Source organism: Neophocaena asiaeorientalis, unplaced genomic scaffold (genome assembly GCF_003031525.2).
Source record: "Neophocaena asiaeorientalis asiaeorientalis breed wild unplaced genomic scaffold, Neophocaena_asiaeorientalis_V1.1 scaffold804, whole genome shotgun sequence".
NCBI lineage: Eukaryota > Metazoa > Chordata > Mammalia > Artiodactyla > Phocoenidae > Neophocaena > Neophocaena asiaeorientalis.
In genome coordinates this window covers 586,462-607,221 of record NW_020171833.1, presented here as the reverse complement: position 1 = coordinate 607,221, position 20,760 = coordinate 586,462, and positions in this window count along the sequence as shown.

Sequence of the window (20,760 nt, the reverse complement as noted above, 5' to 3'; positions counted from 1 at the left end):
TAAAGACAAAGAGGCAGGTGGCCATTTTTGTTGCACCTACCCCACTGCTACAACTCTCTCCACTTAACATCCAGTGCCCTTCCCCTTCTCTTCTTTTTTCTTTTTCCCCTTTGAAAGCCTATGACATTAAAGACTATGACATTGGGGCTTCCCTGGTGGCAAAATGGTTAAAAATCTGCCTGCCAATGCAGGAGACGCAGGTTCGAGCCCTGGTCCAGGAAGATCCCACAAGCTGCGGAGCAACTGGGCCCATGCACCACAACTACTGAGCCTGCACTATAGAGCCTTTGAGCCACAGCTACTGAAGCCCACGAGCCTAGAGCCCATGCTCCGCAACGAGAAGCCCATGCACCACAACGAAGAGTGGCCCCCGCTCGCTGCAACTAGAGAAAGCCTGTGCACAGCAACGAAGACCCAACGCAGCCAAAAATAAATAATTAGTTAATTGATTTTAAAAAAGACTATGACGTTCAAAACCAACTGCATATACAAAAGAAATTAAAAAGGTACAACGCATGGGCTTCCCTGGTGGCACAGTGGTTAAGAATCCGCCTGCCAATACAGGGGACATGGATTTGAACCCTGGTCCAGGAAGATCCCACATGCCGCAGAGCAACTAAGCCCGTGCACCACAACTACTTAGCCTGCGCTCTAGAGGCCACAGGCCACAACTACTGAAGCCTGTGCTCTAGAGCCCGTGCTCCGCAACAAGAGAAGCCACCACAGTGAGAAGCCCACGCACCACAACGAAGAGTAGCCCCCACTCACTGCAACTAGAGAAACCCACGCACAGCAACAAAGACCCAACACAAATAAATAAATTAAATTAACATTAAAAAAAAAAAAAGAAAGCCACAATGCATGTCCAGGGTAAGGCACGGACTGAGAAAAGACCTGAGAAAAACTTAAGTTTACACCTCAGGCTGATCCTAAGCCCAAAGGCAGACTACAACATCAGAAAACAAAACCAACACCAAAAACAAAAATCAGATAATTCTGGGGAAGGAGGAGAATGCGATTTCCAGAGTTACTATACTATTAGATTCACAAGTCCAGTTTTCCACTAAAACAAAACAAAACAAAAACAAATTAACAGGAAAGTATGACCCATACAAAGGAAAACTGTAAACTAACAGCACCTGTGCCTGGAAAAGACCTGATGGTGGATCTACTAAGGAAAGACAGTAAAACAACTGTCTTGAAGATGCTCAAGGGACTTCTCTGGAGGTCCAGTGGTTAAGACTCCACACTCCCAATGCCAGGGGCATGGGTTTGATCCCTGGTCGGGGAGCTAACATCCCATATGTAGCACGGCACAGCCAAAAAAACAAACAAAAAAGATGCTCAAAAAACTAAAGGACGATATGGAAAAAGTCAACAAAACGATATATAAACAAAATAAAAACATCAATAAAGAGATGCAAAACCCATAAAGAAACTGAAAATAAATTATGGAGACAAAAAGTTCAATATCTAAAATGAAAAATTCACTAGAGGGATTCAAATACAGCTTTAAGCAGGCAGAAGAAAGATTAATCAAGCTTGAAGACAAAATGATGGGAATTATCAAGTCTGAGGAAGAGAAAGAAAAATGACAGAAAAAAAATGAACAGAGAGCAAGGTATCTGTGGGATATAAACCAGTGGACCAACATATACCTTGTGGGAGTTCCAGAAGGAGAAGAGAGAGAAAAGGGGCAGACAGAGTATTTGAAAAATTAATAATTGAAAACTTCTCCAAATGTGATGAAAGACATGAACATAAACTTCCAAGAAGCTCTACAAACACCATAAAGATAAACTCAAAGAGATCCACATAAAGACACTTTGGACAGTCAAAGACAAAGAGAAAATCTTGAAAGCAGCAAGACACAAGTGATTCACCACATATGAAGTATCCTCAATAAGTATATAAGCAGATTTCTCATCAGAAACATTGGAAGCCAGAAACCAGCAAGGTAATATATTCAAAATGTTAAAAGAAAAAGCAGGGACTTCCCTCGTGATCCAGTGGCCAAGACTCCACACTCCCAATGCAGGGGGCCCAGGTTCAATCCCTGGTCAGGGAACTAGATCGCACATGTCACAACTAAGAGTTCACATACTGCAACTAAAAGATCCCACACGCCACAACAAAGAGCCCGCATGCTGCAACTAAGACCCGGAGCAGCCAAATAAATAAATGTTTTTAAAGAAAAAAAGAAAAGAAAAAGCAGACAACTAAGAACATTATGTTTGGTAAAACTCTCCTTCAAGGAGAAATTAAGACATTACCAGATACATAAAACCTGAGGAAGTTTATACTGCTGAAGGAAGTCAGGCAGAATGAAATGAAAAGACAACGGAAAGTAATTCAGAGCCATATGAAAAAAAAAATCTTCATAAAGGTAAACACATGGGCAATTATAAAAGCTAGTATTATTATAATTTTGGTTTATAACTCCAAAGATAATTTTCTACATAATTTAAGAGACTGATGCAATTTTTTAAATTCTTACTTTGTTTTTAGGCACATGATGTATAAAGATATTATTCTGTGACATCAGTAACCAAAAAGAGTGAAGCTGAAGCTATAAAGAAACATAGACTTTCTATATTATTGAAGTTAAGCTGGTATAAATTCAAATTAGTGTGTTATAACTTTAGGATGTTAAATGTAATCTCCATGGTAACCACAAAGAAAATAGCTCTAAAATATAAACAAACTGCACTGAGAAAGAAATTTAAACATGTCACTACAAAATAAAATCAACTAAACACAAAAGAAAACTAATTCAGAGAATAAGAAATAAAAAAGCTACAAGGCATGTAGAAAAAATTAGCAAAACAACAGAAGTCCCTCCTTATCATCAATTACTCAATGTAACATATTAAATTCTCCAATAAAAACAGAGATTGGCAGAATTGGTAAAAACACATGACCTAACTATATGTTGTCCTCAAGAGACTTATTTTTTTTCTTTTTTGAATACCTTCTTTTATTTTTTTAACATCTTTATTGGAGTATAATTGCTTTACAATGTTGTGTTACTTTCTGCTGTATACCAAAGTGAATCAGCTGTATGTATACATGTATCCCTATATCCCCTCCCTCCTGTGTCTCCCTCCCACCCTCCCTATCCCACCCTTCCAGGTGGTCACAAAGCACCGAGCTGATCTCCCTGTGCTATGCAGCTGCTTCCCACTAGCTATCTATTTTACATTTGGTAGTGTATATATGTCAGTGCTACTTTCTCACTTTGTCCCAGCTTACCCTTCTCCCTCCCAAGAGACTCATTTTAGATCCAAAGAAACAAATAGGTTGAAAGTAGATAAATGGCAAAAGATATTCTATGAAAACAGTAATTAAAACAGAACAAAGGGTGGCTATACTAACATTGGACAAAATATACTTTAAATCAGAAAAGTGCAAGAGACAAAGAAAACTATTAAATATTAATAAAAAGGTCTAATACAGCAAGAAGATATAACAATTATAAACATTTATACACCTAATGATAGACCACTAAAATACATGAAGCAAAAACTGACAGAACTGAAGGGAGAAACAGACAATTCTACAATAACAGAGACTTCTATATCTCACTGTCAATAATGGATATAACAACCAGACGAGATAAATAAGGGAATAGAGAATTTAAACAATAAACGAAATAGACTCAACAGACATATACAACACCCTCTACCCAACAACAACAGCACATACATTCTTTTCAAGTGCATGTGGGATATTTTCTACAATAGACCATATGTTAGGCTACAGTTAAGTCTCAAAATATTTAAAAATATAGATATCATACAAACTATCTTCTCCAACCACAACAGGATGAAGTCAAAAATCAGTATCAAAAGTAGAATTAGAAAATTCACAAATTTGTGAAAATCAACACACTCTTAAGCAACCAAAGGACCAAGAAGAAATCAAGAAAAATTAGAAAATACTTAGAGACAAATAAAAACAAAACACAACATATCAAAACTTATGGGACGTAACAAAAGCAGTGCTAAGGGGTAAACATAGTGATAAACGCTTACCTTATAAAATAAGTAAGATATATCAACAACATAACTTTCCAGCTTAAGGAACTAAAAACAAAGAACTAACTAAACAAGCAAGCAGGAAGATGGAAATAATAAAGATTAGAGGAGAAATTTTTAAAACAGAGACTGGAAAAGCACCAGAGAAAAAAATGAAACCAAAAGCTGATAGTATGAAAAGATCAACAAAATTGAAAACCTTTAGCTACATGGAGTAGGAGGAAAAGAGAGAAGATGTGAATTATTAAAATCAAACATGAAAGTGGAGATATAACTACTGTAGATTCTACAGAAATAAAAAGGACTCATACAGTACTATGAACAATTTTAAGTGAACAAACTGGGTAACTTAGATTAAATGGATAATTTCCTAAAACAACCTACCAAGACTAAATTATGAAGAAATAGAAAATCTGAACGAACCTATAACTAGTAAGGAGATTGAATCAGTAATAAAATATCTCCTGAAAAAGGAAACTCTTGGACCTGATGGATTCACTGGTAAATTGCACCAAATAATTAAAGAAAAACTAATATCAATCCTTCTCAAAGTTTTTCCCAAACAAATGAAGCAGAAGGAACACTTCTGTGAGGCTGAGATTACCCTAATACCAAAGCCAAAAATACTACAAGAAAACTAAAGACCAACATCCCTTAGAACACTGAAGAAAAAACCCTTAACAAAATACTAGCAAACAAATTCAGCAGCATATTAAAAGAATTATATACCATGACCAAGTAGAATTTATTCCTAGATTACAAGGATGGTTCAATATATGAAAATGGACCAACATAATATAACACAACTGAATGAAAAAAAAATTACCTAATCATCTCAATTGATGCAGAAAAAAAATTTTTTTGAAAAAATGTAATACCATTTCATGATAAAAACACTCAATAAACTAAGAATAAAAGGACACTATCTTGGGACTTCCCTGGTGGTCCAGTGGCTAAGACTCCACACTCCCAATGCAGGGGACCCGGGTTCAATCCCTGGTCAAGGATCTAGATCCCACATGCTACAACTAAGAATTCGCATGCTGCAACTAAAAGATCCCTCAGGCCACGACAAAGGTCCCGTACACAGCAACGAAGATCCCACGTGCCGCAACTAAGAGCCAGCACAGCCAAATAAATATTTCTAAAAATTTTTTTTAAAAAAGTACACTATCTCAACATAATAAAAGCCACACATAAAAACCCACAGCAAACATCACACCAAATGGTGAAATATTGAAAGCTTTTCCTCTACTAACAGGAATAAGGCAAGGATACCCACACTTACCACTTACTTACAACATAGGAATGGAAGTCCTAGACAGCAAGAAAAAGAAATCAAAGGCATCCAAATTGGAAAGGAAGAAATAAAAATTTTTCAGATGATTATTCAGGTGCTATGTTAAATGTGGGAAACCTTACAGATTATACACACACAAATTATTTTTAGAACTAATAAATGAATTCAGCAAAGTAGCACAAGATACAAAGCCAATACACAAATATCAGTACTCAGTTGCATTTCTATACACTAATAATGAATAACTTGAAAAGGAAATTACAAAAATGATTCTATTAACAATAGCATCAGAAAGAAAACCATACCCAGAAATTCATTTAACCAAGCAACTGAAAAAATTATACAATGAAAACGATAAAACATTTCTGAAAGAAAGTAAATAAGACAAATAAATGGAAATACACAGTGTGTTCAAGGGCTAGAAAACTTAAAATTGTTAAAATATCAATACTACCCAAAGCAATCAGATTCAATGCAATCCCTATCAAAATCCCAGTGACTTTTTTTTGCAGAACTAGAATAAGCCATCCCAAAATTCATATGGAATCTCAAGGGACCGCAAATAACCAGAACAGTCCTGAAAGAAAGGACAAGGCTGGAGGACTCACACTTCCTGATTTTAAAACGTACTACAAAGCTACAGTAATCAAAACAGTGTGGTACTGGCATAAAGAAAGACATACAGACGGATCAAACAGGGAGCTCAGAAAAAACTCACATATGTGGTCAAATAATTTCGACAAGGTTGTGCCAATATCATTCAATGGGGAAAGGACAATCTTTTCAACAAATGATTGGAAAATTGGATCTCCACATGCAAAGGAATGAAATTGGACCCTTAAGTTGGACCCTTATCTCACACCACATGTAGAAGTTACCTCAAAGAAATCAAAAACCTAAAAGTAAGACCTAAAACATAAAATAATTAGAAGAAAACATACGGCAAAAGCTTCATGACACTGCGTTTGACAATGACTTCTTGGATATGACACCAAATGCACGGGCAACAGAAGAATAAACACATTAGACTTCATGAGAGTTTTAAAATTTTGTGCATCAAAAGACAGTATCAACAGAGTAAAAAGACAACTCACAGGGCTTCCCTGGTGGTGCAGTGGTTGAGAATCTGCCTGCTAATGCAGGGGACATGGGTTCGAGCCCTGGTCTGGGAGGATCCCACATGCCACGGAGCTACTGGGCCCGTGAGCCACAACTACTGAGCCTGCGCGTCTGGAGCCTGTGCTCTGCAACAAGAGAGGCCGCAATAGTGAGAGGCCCGCGCACTGCGATGAAGACTGGCCCCCGCTTGCCACAACTAGAGAAAGCCCTCGCACAGAAACAAAGACCCAACACAGCAAAAATAAATAAAATAAATCAATAAACTCCTACTCCCAACATCTTAAAAAAAAAAAAAAGACAACTCATAGAATGGGTTAAAATACAGCTGACCCTTGAACAACACAGATTTGATCTGTATGGGTCCACTTACACATGAATTTTTTCAACAGTACATACTATAGTACTACATGTATATGGAGAAACCACAGATACAGAGAAACAACTATGAATTACATATGGATGTTCAACTGCATGGAGGGTTGATGCCCCAACCCCCATGTCGTTCAAGGGTCAACAGTATTTACAAATCTTCTGGTAAGGGATTAACATCGAGAATATATAGAAAACTCCTAAAACCCAACAAAAAAACAACCACCCCAATTCAATAAGGGGCAAAGGGGACTTCCCTGGAAGTCGAGTGGTTAAGACTCCACGCTTCCACTGCAGGAGCCATGGGTTCAATCCCTGGTTGGGGAACTAAGATCCCGCATAATGTGTGGCACCGCCAAAAAATAAAATTTGATTAAAAGGGGGGGGGCAAGGGACTTGAACACACATTTCTCCCAAGATGATAAATAAATGGCCAATAAGCATAAAAAAGATGATCAATGTCTCTATTATTTGGGAAACGCAAATGAAAACTACAATGAGGGGACTTCCCCGGTGGTGCAGTGGTTAGGAATCCGCCTGCCAATGCAGGGAACACGGATTTGAGCCCTGATCCGGGAAGATCCCAGATGCCGTGGAGCAACTAAGCCCATGCACCACAACTACTGAGCCTATGCTCTAGAGCCCAGGCTCCAGAATCCCTGGTCAGGGAACTAAGAATTCGCAAGCTGTCTGGCGCAGCCAAAAAAAAAGTGTTATCAAGTGTTACAGTCTCTAAATACCATTTCTGAACAAAAGGAACCAGGACTGGGAGTAATGGTTGATTTCAGATCTACAACAGAGAATATACAGATGACGCTGCTTCATCTTGCACCAGAAAGCAAGTATAATACCAAAGACTACTGAAGTCATGACTAAACGACTAAAGAGCTAACTGAATAGGCTTTTACTGACCAAAGACGTTCAACAGACTGACATACAATGCAGTAAATAATACAAAAATCCATTTTTAATGACTGAACAGGATAGCTCCCTCATCCCCCCACCCTGAAAAAACAACCTTCAGCAGTCATTTGTGGAGGCTGTGGAAGCATCAATTCATTCTTAAAAATGATAAATACAAGAATAAAGTATTTATCTTGTCTTTTCTGTATTAACAATATTTCAAGGTAATAAGGAAACCAGGGAGCTAACTGACAAGTTTTTCTCTATAAAATAATCACAGCTAACAGATACCGGAAAAATAAAAGAATTAGGAAACCATCATTTTATAACCCCTAATGAAATAGTGAATCAAGAACTAATCAATAAACAATAAAACTATTAGGTCAAGGACTTCCCTGGTGGGCCAATGATAAAGAATCGCCTTCCAGGGACTTCCCTGGTGCAGCAGTGGTTAAGAATCCACCTGCCAATGCAGGGGACACGGATTCAATCCCTGGTCCAGGAAGATCCCACATGCTGCAGAACTAAGCCCGTGCACCATAACTACTGAGCCTGTGCTCTAGAGCTCGTGAGCCACAACTACTGAGCCCATGTACCACAACTACTGAAACCTGCATGCCTAGAGCCTATGCTCCGCAACAAGAGAAGCCACTGTAATGAGAAACCCGCACACCACAACAAAGAGTAGCTCCTGCTTGCCTCACCTAGAGAAAGCCCGCGCGCAGCAACGAAGACCCAGTGCAGCCAAAAATAAATAAATTTATTTTTTTAAAAAGAGAGAAAATTTAAAAGTGTTTTTTTAAAAATTAAAAAAAAAGATCCACCTTCCAATGCAGGAGACGGGGGTTTGATCCCTGCTCGGGGAACTAAGAACCTACATGCCGTGAGGCAACTAAGCCCTCATGCCACAACTACTGAGCCCACGCACTCTGGAGCCGTGCACCACAACTAGAGAGAAGCCTGCACACTGCAACAAAGAGCCTGCGGGCCACAAAAGATCCCCCATTCTGCAATGAAGACCCTGCGTACCGCAACTAAGACTCAAGGCAGCCAAAAATAAAATTTAAAAATTAAAAACCATTAGGTCAAAACTGAAGGGGAATTTCTTAATATATGGATTAGGCTGACATCACCTGAACTAGGATAAACATCACGAAAAGTGACGTGTTTCCAGTAGGGGTGTCGTAGGAAGAATACAGCACCACCTAAGAAGAGCTCTATGGAAGAAAAAAAAAAAATTTTGAACCTGAATCTAATCATACTTCTAACAGCTTACAGGGAACATAAAGGATGGAGGAACATGTTCAGTGACACCAGGATATAACCAGCAAAACCCAGAATGTAGGAAACGCTACAAAACGAATCAAAGCGTCTTCTAAAAATAAATGGCACTTTTTTTTTAATGGGGGAGATTTATTGATGAAAAGAGGCTGAAGAGACACAGCAACCCAAAGACCTTGTTTTAGAAACACACGAATCTCATTTAAGCTCCTAACTTTTTGAAATAAACAGTTTCAACAACTGAACAGAGTATTAGGTGATATTAAGGAATTATTGCTGATTTTATTAAGTGTGATAATGTTATTTAGAATTATGATTTGTAAAAAAAAAAAAAGATTCATCTCTTAGAGATACATACATTACATATTCATAGGTGAAAAGAAATATATCCAGGATTTGCTTTAAAATTTTATAGGCAAAGAAATGTGGGAGGAATCGATGAAACAAGAGGCAGAAAATTGATGACTCTTAAAAAAGATGAATAATGAATACATGAGCATTAGCTGAACGATCCGTTTATATTTATATTTGAAAATTTTCATAACAAAGGTGAAAAAAAAGTAGTAATCAAGTACAAACCTCTTAAACACAGTTGTATTCCTCACACTAAACAAGCTTTTTTCCAAATAAAACTTCTTACAACAACCCTAAAAATAATTATTTGGGGGTCTTTCTGTATTCTTTCCTTCCAACAAATGGCAACGAAATGAATACAGCAAATCTTCTTTGTTAATAGACACAGGACCCTTTTTTCCTTTTCATTATGGTCAAATACTCTTCCAATTAAAATGAAATTATTTTCCATATATAAAAATTACAGTAAAAAAAGTACTTACTTCTCTAATACATATATTAAGGCATCAAACATGAAGGAAACCTGAAGGTCAGTAAACACGTGTATTTTCTATATCTTTAGAGAAGCATTTCAACTTTGACATAAATTCATGAAAACTCATATGAAGATCATATAAAAAAGCAAAGAAGTTACTATGATATATTGGAATTTGAGAACTTCCAAAAACATCAGTCAATTTTAGAAGAAAAAAGGGGTTGAATAAAAAGAATAATTGGAGCAAACATTTCCCTCTAAAATAATTCAAGTGTCACATAGAATGGAATGTAAGAAAAGAAAAGAGTAATGTTCACTCCCACTTCCTGGCAATGGTGACTTCTAAGGCTTCCATGACATTACCCTTGGTTCTTACTCTTTCCCCTTTGCTTTTAGAAATCACCACCTAGTGTATTTCATGTGCACTAACCTACTGAAAACTACTAAGACTTAGAGTGTCTTTATTTCCATTTTACCCATAAGGAAACACAAACCATGTTACTGGTAAGGACCAGAGCCAAATTCTACTGCCAGTGGTTCCTACTCTGCAATCTTCCACTTTCTCCCTCAATTCTATTTCAAAAGGTCTAGGATAGATAGAAACTGAATGGGGACTTCCCTGGTGGCACAGTGGTTAAGAATCTGCCTGCCAATGCAGGGCACATGGGTTTGATCCCTGGTCTGGGAAGATCCCACATGCCTCGGAGGAACTAAGCCCGTGCGCCACAACTACTGAGCCTGTGCTCTAGAGCCCGTGAGCCACAACTACTGAGCCCGCATGCCACAACTACTGAAGCCCAAGCGACTAGACCCCATGCTCCGCAACAAGAAAAGCCACCGCAATGAGAAGGGCGCACATGACAACGAAGAAGAGCCCCCATTCGCCGCAACTACAGAAAGCCCGCACGCGGCAACAAAGACCCAGTGCAGTCAACATAGATAAATAAATAAATAGTTGTTATTTTAAAAAAGATATATTGTGTTTTTCATTAGAAATAATCAATACTGTTAAAATGACCATTCTACCCAAGGCAATCTACAGATTCAGCGCAATCCCTATCAAACTACCAATGGTATTTTTCACAGAACTACAACAAATAATTTTAAAATTCGTATGGAAACACAAAAGACCCCAAATAGCCAAAACAACCTTGAGAAGGATAAAGGGAGCTGAAAGAGTCATGCTCCCTGACTTTAGACTATACTACAAAGCTACAGCAATCAAACAGATTTTTAAAAAAGACACACAGATTAATGGAACAGGATAAAGAGCCCAGAAATATACCTATGTACTTATGGTCAATTAATCTAAGACAAAGGAAATAAGAATGTACAGTGGAAAAAGACTGTCTCTTCAGTAAGTGGCACTGGGAAAACTGGACAGCTACACGTAAAACAATGAAATTAGAACATTCTCTGGCACCATACACAAAAATAAACTCAAAATGGATTGAAGACCTAAGTGTAAGACCAGATACTAAACTCCTAGAGAAAAGCATAGGCAGAACACTCTTCTGACATAAATTGCAGCAATAATTTTTTTGGAACCATCTCCTAGAATAATGGAAACAAAAACGAAAATAAATAAATGGAACCTAATTAAACTTAAAAGCTTTTGCAGAGCAAAGGAAACCATAAACAAAATGAAAAGAAAACCTATGGAATGGGAGAAAATATTTGCAAATGATGCAACTGACAAGGGATTAATTTCCAAAATTTACAAACAGCTCAGACTGCTCAATACCAAAAAAACAAACAAACAAAAAAAAAAACTGAAAAATGGGCAGGGACTTCCCAGGTGGTCCAGTGGTTAAGAACCCACCTTCCAATGCAGGGGACGTGGATTGAATCCCTGCTCAGGGAATTAAGATCCCACATACCATGGGGTAACTAAGCCTACATGCCACAACTACTGAGCCTGTACATTCTGGAGCCCACATCCCACAACTAGAGAAAAGCCCGCGCGCCACAACGAAAGATCCCGCATGCTGCAACTAAGATCCCTCATGCTGCAACTAAGATCCAATGCAGCCAAATAAATAAAAAACAACAACAAAAAAATAACGGGCAAAAAACCTAAATAGACATTTCTTCAAAGAAGACATACAGATGGCCAACAGGCACATGAAAAGATGCTCCACATCGCTAAGAAAAATGCAAATCTAAACTACAATGAGATATCACCTCACACCAGTCAGAACAGCCATCATCAATAAGCATACAAATGATAATTGCTAGAGACGGTGTGAAGAAAAGGGAACCCTGCTACACTGCTCGTGGGAATATAAACTGGTGTAGCCACTATAGAGAACAGTCTGGAGATTCCTTAAAAAACTAAAAATAGTGTCGCCATATGATCCAGCAATCCCACTCCTGGGCATATATCCGGAAAAGATGAACTCTAACTCAAAAAGATTCATGCACCACAATGTTCACAGTGGCACTATATACAATAGCGAAGACATGGAAACAGCCTAAATGTCCATCAACAGATGAATGCGTAAGAAGATTTTATATATATATACACACACACATACACACACAAAGGAATATTACTCAGCCATAAAAAAGAATGAAATAATGCCATTTGCAGCAACAGGGATGGAATTTATCATACTAAGTGAAGCAAGTTGGAAAAGAAAACAAATATATCACTTATAGGTGAAATCTTAAAAAATGATACAAATGAACTTATTTACAAAACAGAAATAGACTCACAGACATAGAAAACAAGCTTACAGTTACCAAAAGGCAAGAGGGAGGAGGGATAAATTAGGAATTTGGGAATAACAGATACACACTGCTCTGTATAAAATAAACAACAAGGACTTACTGTATGGCACAGGGGAACTACATTCAATATCTTATAATAACCTACAATGGAAAAGAATCTGAAAAAAATAGGTAAATATATGTATAACTGAATCCCTTTGCTGTACACCTGAAACTAACACAACACTGTAAAGCAACTATACTTCAATAAAAATTTACTTGTTTTGGAAAAAAATAGGAAAAACAAACACACCATGATATGTTTTCTCCTGGGTCCTTTGATGTGATCTATGTGCTGGTTCCCACAAAATTAAATTTGTGTTGGGAACCCTGCTACACTGCTCGTGGGAATATAAACTGGTGTAGCCACTATAGAGAACAGTCTGGAGATTCCTTAAAAAACTAAAAATAGTGTCGCCATATGATCCAGCAATCCCACTCCTGGGCATATATCCGGAAAAGATGAACTCTAACTCAAAAAGATTCATGCACCACAATGTTCACAGTGGCACTATATACAATAGCGAAGACATGGAAACAGCCTAAATGTCCATCAACAGATGAATGCGTAAGAAGATTTTATATATATATACACACACACATACACACACAAAGGAATATTACTCAGCCATAAAAAAGAATGAAATAATGCCATTTGCAGCAACAGGGATGGAATTTATCATACTAAGTGAAGCAAGTTGGAAAAGAAAACAAATATATCACTTATAGGTGAAATCTTAAAAAATGATACAAATGAACTTATTTACAAAACAGAAATAGACTCACAGACATAGAAAACAAGCTTACAGTTACCAAAAGGCAAGAGGGAGGAGGGATAAATTAGGAATTTGGGAATAACAGATACACACTGCTCTGTATAAAATAAACAACAAGGACTTACTGTATGGCACAGGGGAACTACATTCAATATCTTATAATAACCTACAATGGAAAAGAATCTGAAAAAAATAGGTAAATATATGTATAACTGAATCCCTTTGCTGTACACCTGAAACTAACACAACACTGTAAAGCAACTATACTTCAATAAAAATTTACTTGTTTTGGAAAAAAATAGGAAAAACAAACACACCATGATATGTTTTCTCCTGGGTCCTTTGATGTGATCTATGTGCTGGTTCCCACAAAATTAAATTTGTGTCTGTGAGTATATTTATCAATCTCAATTTCTGCTCTTTGAAAAACACTTTAAAAAAAATGAAATTGAGCCATAGACTAGGAAAAAATATTTGCAAAACACATATCTAATACAAGATTTGTATCCAAAATACATAAATAACTCTCAAAATGCAATGTAAGGAAACATTATATGACCTAGCAGTCCCACACCTAATTATTTACCTAAAATGAAAACGTATGTGTATACAAAAACCTATAAGCAAGAAATTCAGTTGTTTTCTGTTAAAAAGGAAATGTTATTATTCCTCATATCTCAGTGTCTCCTACTGAAGATTCACATCTGAAATTACTTTTAGAATCACTGCTAGAAAATACTGTTTTTTTTAAGTGGATCCAGTAATGTTTGCTCCGTTTAATAATGGCACACACTTACATAATCATATTCTCTGATCAATCACAACATTAGAATTATCTGTATTTTCCTACTGCAGTCCTTTTTAAAGTCTGTTTCTACTTTTTTTTTAATTAATTCTTATTGGAGTATAGTTGCTTTACAATGTTGTGTTAGTTTCTACTGTACAGAAAAATAAATCAGCTATACATATACACAGATCCCCTCGTTTTTGGATTTCCTCCTCATGTAGGTCACCACAGTGTATTACACAGAGTTCCCTGTGCTATACAGTATGTTCTCATTAGTTGTCTATTTTATACATAGTATCATTAATGTATATGTGTCAATCCTAACCTCCCAATTCCTCCCACCTCCCCTGTCCTTATTTCTTTTAATTTTTTTTCATATATATTTTTATGAACTGCCCCAAATTCACTGTGGAAAGGGTTAAGTTTGAACAAATATAAAGAAATTATACCCAGGGACTTCCCTGGCGGTCCAGTGGTTAAGACTCCAGGCTTCCACTGTAGAGGGCACAGGTTCAACGTCTGGTTGGGGGAACTAAGATTCCACATGCTGCGCGCAGAGTGGCCAAAAAAAAAACCAAATTATACCCAACATAATAAACTTATGAAGAGGTTTTTTTTCCCGTTTGTATACTTTGCTTTAAAAATTTTGAAACAGCAAATTGTTAAAGGTATGTTCTTACTGTATTAAGTACATTCTTAATATAGTATTTTTTTAAAACCTATAGGCAAATATTATGACTTTATTCATAAATACCAAAAACTATAAATAATACAATTGTCTTTCAACTGGCAAGTGGATAAACAAATTGTGCTACATCCATAAAATAGAATGTTAGTCACCAATAAAAAGCAACTACTGATGCATGCAACAATATGGATGAATCTCAAATACATTATGCTAAGTGAAAGAAGCAAAACTCATACGGCTGCATACGGTATTATGTCATTTATACAACTTTCTGAAAACACAAAATTACAGAAAAGAAAACAGATCGGGGCTAGAGGTAGGGGACAGGCTGGCTGTAAAGGGACATGAAGGAATTTGGGGGTTGATGCAACTGTTCTACATCTTGACTATGTTGGTAGTTACTGAAATATATGTATTTGTGAAAACTTACTGAATTGTACAATAAGAAGGGTAAATTTTACTCTATATAAATTTTACCTCAATAAACCTTAAATATATTTTTCACATGCCTTGAATCAGTAGTTTCACTTCTACAGTTACAGACAAAAATTACACATAATACTGTTTGCTTTAGCCTTTTTCAGTAACAACTTCAATGAGATATAATTCACATGCCATATAATTCAACCATTTAAAGTGCACAATTCAGGGCTTCCCTGGTGGCGCAGTGCTTGAGAGTCCGCCTGCCGATGAAGGGGACACGGGTTCATGCCCCAGTCCAGGAAGATCCCACATGCCGTGGAGCGGCTGGGCCCGTGAGCCATGGCCGCTGAGCCTGCGCGTCCGGAGCCTGTGCTCCTCAACGGGAGAGGCCACAGCAGTGAGAGGCCCGTGTACCACAAAAAAAAAAACAAAACACTAAAGTGCACAATTCAATCAGTGTTAGTATCTTCAGAGTTATACAACCACAACCACAATCAATTTTAGAATATTTTCATTACCCCAGAAAGAAATCTCAAACCCTTTGTCTATCACTCCCTTGTCCCAGCATTTTTCCCTAGTTTAGCCTCATTTTTAATAGGAAATAATTTTAAACAACCTAAGAACTGGAGAATATTCCTATATTATGGTTTATCTGTAGGAAAGAATATTACAATGTCATTAAAATTATGTTAAGTATATTTTTAATAACAGAAGCAGTGCTTAGGACAAAAATTTAGGTTAAAAAAATTCAGGAAACAAAATTATATAAGTAGTAGTTATGCCTGAATGAAATATTATGATTTTTAAAAAGGCACGAAGGTTAAGAAAAATGGCCTGTCAATCAATGTGGCTGTATTATCAGAATTTCTATTAGAGAATGGAATGAGAAGTAGTTGGAACAATTTGGACAGGTCTTTAGGATATACGGTAAAAACATCTAGAGAACTGGTACTCAACCAGGGGCAATTTTGCCCCTCAGGAGACAGCTCGCCGTGCCTGGAGATATTTTTAGTTCTCACAAATGGGGAATGAGGGCTACTGGCATGTAGTTGATAGAGAGCAGGTATGCTGCTAAACATCCACAATGCACAGAACAATTTGCCCTGCCCCAAACAATTACGTGGTCCAAAACATCAATGGTATTGAGACTGAGAAACTCTAACCTACACTTTATAATGAAGTTGTTATATAAAGAAATAAAAGCTTCCTCCTTCATCCCCATTACTATGTATATTCTTTTCCAGTTTTCCCACCTCAGTTTATGGTGCCACCAACTATCTAGTTTAACAAGGTGAAAACCTAGGGGTCAGCAGTCTTCTTTATTTTTCTACATTCATCCATCAACAAGTCCTATTGACTCCATCTCCAAAATGTATCACAACCAATTCTTACCATCTCCACCTACCCCAAACAATGGTTACCTTCACACAAGCATTACACCCAAAGAGCCTCCTAACTGACCCTGTTGCCCACCTTGCTCCCTGAAGTTCATCCTGCACACAGGAGTTAAAGGAATCTCTTTAAGAGCTCATATTTGAATACCACAAACTGCTTCTCAGAGAAATATCTAACATTGTTTCTTCCCACCCCAATCACTAACTATCATATTATCCTGTGCTCTCTGATGTTCTTCACTACCTGAAATTACTTTATCAATTTCTTGTTTATTTTCTATCTTGCCCCCCCAGTAGCACAAACCTTGACTTTCTTTTTCTTCTGTTCATTATTATTTCTCTAGCACCTAAAACCATGTGTGAAATGTGTCTTAAATATTTGTTGAATGAACCAATCTCTCTTACACTAATGTTGATCTATTTGCTCCACTGGAGTCAAAGACTAATATGACACTACATCTCCGAAGAAAGGAGACTGAATCTCCTGAAGTGCACTGCCATTCTTAATGTTAGACAGCCAAAAAACAAGAAATTATAGTTCAGGATGTTAGCTCCTTAGAAGGAGGGGGGAATGAGTTATTTCCCCCAGATGTCAAACTGCTTCCAAGTTCCAAAGAAAAGATATCCTCTGCTCACTAGACAAGCTGAAGGCTTAGTAGACAAATGTTGCCCATTTCTCCTAGATCAGCCATATAAGAGCCAGTTGTATTTGTTTTCTAATTCCCTCCTACTATGCTAAACTTTTAATAGCCTTGTGTAAAAGTCATAGCCTGATCTCAGCTGTGTTGGGTGGAATTAAGCAAAGATTCTGCGCCCAAGCAGAACCCCTACCAAAGCTAACATGACAGTAGCAGAGATAACCAAAAAGAAACTCTCCCATGAAGGAAAAGTAAACTAGGATGAGAGTAAGAGCTGTGAGGCAACCTGCCGCTTGCCACAGGGAGAGAATCCAAAGAGTACCTATCTTGGAGGATTAGAATAGTAGTGAGGGAGCCACTGTGTTACCTTATAGATGAACAGATTTTCATTTCTGAAGATAAATCAGTCTCCAACGTATAAAGTGAATGGGGTAGAGGGAACAGTAGAGGACAGAAAGGGAAAACGAGTCGTGAAGGCAAGGAAAGTAAAAAGACAAAGCACGTAAAACAAGTACCAGAACTAGGGTGGTGGCAGGAGAAATAAAGTTTTAAAAATCATGGGACTTGGGACTTCCAACCAAGATTGAAAACTTAGTATTTCTGGATCATTCACCTTATAAAAAAATGAGAGTTGGGACTTCCCTGGTGGCACAGTGGTTTAGAATCCACCTGCCAGTGCAGGGGACACGGGTTCGATGCCTGGTCCAGGAAGATCCCACATGCCACGGAGCAACTAAGCCCATGCACCACAACTACTGAAGCCTGCGTGCCTAGAGCCCATGCTCTGCAACAAGAGAAGCCACCACAGTGAGAAGCCTGCGCACCACAACAAAGAGTAGACCCCGCTCGCCGCAACTAGAGAAAGCCCCCGCGCAGCAACAAAGACCCAACACAGCCAAAAAATAAATAAATTTATTAAAAAAAAAAAAAATCATGGGACTTCTCTGGTGGTCCAGTGGTTAAGAATTCACCTTCCAATGCAGGGAACGCGGGTTTGATCCCTGCTCGGGGAACTAAGATCCCACATGCCGCAGGGCAACTAAGCCCGCACACCACAACAAAAGATCCCACGTGCCGCAACGAAGACCCGAAGCAACCAAAATAAATTTTAAAAAATAAATTTAATTTTTATTATTTAATTAATTTAATTAAAATCATATCAGATAATCTCAACAAGACTTATCAATTAAAACTGGATTAATGGACTTCCCCAGTGGTGCAGTGATTAAGAATCCGCCTGCCCATGCAAGGGACACGGGTTTGAGCCCTGGTCCAGGAAGATCCCACATGCCGTGGAGCAACTAAGCCTGAGTGCCACAGCTACTGAGCCTGCACTCTAAAACCCGCGAGCCACAACTACTGAAGCCCACACGCCTAGAGCCGGTGCTCCGCAACTAGAGAAGCCACCACAATGAGATGCCCGCGCCCCGCAACCAAGAGTAGCCCCGCTCACTGCAACTAGAGAAAGCTCAAGCGCAGCAATGAAGATGCGACACAGCCATAAATAAATAAACAAAATCAAAAACAAAAACTGGATTAATAAGACAAAGGGAAGAAGCAAGATAACTCAGAGTTTCTAACTTGGGTGAGATAACACAGGAAGAAAAACAGGTTAAGAAGGAACAAAGCACTATTTGGGAGAGTAAGTACTTGTCAAGGATATAGAGAGTTCTTCCATTTTAGGCATAATGACTTAGCAATATTTGTAAGACATCAAAATACAAGTCAAAGCTCACATTTGGAAACAATGATTTTGAGTTTTAGAGACAACAGGGAAGCAAAGAAGAAAAGAAATCACATAATGTATTTAATGGGTAGTGGTTAAAATCACTGTAGAAGGGATTACCCAAGAAAAATGCAGGCTGAGGGAACAAGTCCTACTGGGCAAACAAAGAGTCAAAATGACTGAAAAGAAGTAATTCAAGAGAAGAACCATGCGAATGCCTTCTTATAAATAAGGGAGAAGTTTCAAGGAACGAGTGGGCAATAGGGTCAGATGTCTAACAAAGATCAAAAAAAGGAGGGGCTTGCCTGGTGGCGCAGTGGTTAAGAATCCACCTGCCAATGCAGGAGACAAGGGTTCAAGCCCTAGTCCGGGAAGATCCCACATGCCGCAGAGCAACTAAGCCCATGCACCACAACTACTGAGCCCACCCACCACAACTACTGAAGCTTGCCTGCCTAGAGCCCATGCTCCAGAAGGAGAGAAGCCACTGAGATGAGAAGCCCACACACCGCAAGGAAGAGTAGCCCCCGCTCACAAATAGAGAAAGCCCACGCGCAGCAACGAAGACCCAGCGCAACCAAAAATAAGATAAAAAAAATAATAAATTTTTTTTAAAAAAAGGAAAGTTCTGAAAAAGCATCAATTAGATTTGGTGATTATTAGATCATTTCAGTGATCTTAAAGAGAATTTCCGGGGGGTGGGATGAATTGGGAGATTGGAATTGGCATATATATACTACTGATACTATGTATAAAATGGATAACTAATGAGAATCTACTGTATAGCACAGGGAACTCTACTAAATGCTCTGCGATGACCTAAATGGGAAGGAAATCCAAAAAAGAGGGGATATATGTATACATATAGCTGATTCACTCTGCTGTACAGTAGAAACTAACACAACATTGTAAAGCAACTGTATACTCCAATAAAAATTTTTTTTAAATAAGAGAATTTCAGTGGTGAAACAGAAGGAAAAGCAGATGTGGTTGAGCAGTGAATGGGAAATATACAGCTGATACCATCTCAAAAAAACTCCAAAGTCAAAGGACTTGCCTGAGTTCAAAACTGTAGTCTATAACTACCATTTCCCACTGAAAGGAAGTTCTTGGAGTTAATTCCAAATCTGAAATGGTAATGTATAGGATGAGCCTAGAAACATCTTTGTGGCCAAAAAGGGAAGACTCTTTCAAGGACTACTGGAGTTAAGTCAAAAGGATACAGGCGCCTAAGTATTTTATTCTTCTTGATGCTAATATAAATGAAATCATTTTCTTGATTTCCTTTCAGGATTGTTCATTACTAGTGTATAGAAATACAACTGATTTTTTTGTGTTGATTTTTTTACCCTGAACTTTTTTGAATTTCCCACAGGGTTTGATTTTGGTGGGGGGTAGATTTTTAGAGGTTTCTACATACATGATCATGTCCTCTGTAAATACAGTTTTACTTCTTTCTTTCCAATTTGGATGTCTTTCATTTCTTTCTTGCCTAACTGCTCAGGCTAAAACTTCATATACATTGAGTAGAAATGCCAAAATAGGGTATCCTTGTCTTATTCCTATTCTGAGGGGAAAGATTTTCAGCCTTTCATCATCAAATATGATGTTAGCTACGATTTTTCATATATGGCCTTTATCATGTTGAGAAAGTTCCCTTCTATTCCTAGTTTCTTCAGCGCTTTTATAAAAGGTGTTGGGTTTTTTTTTTCAAAATT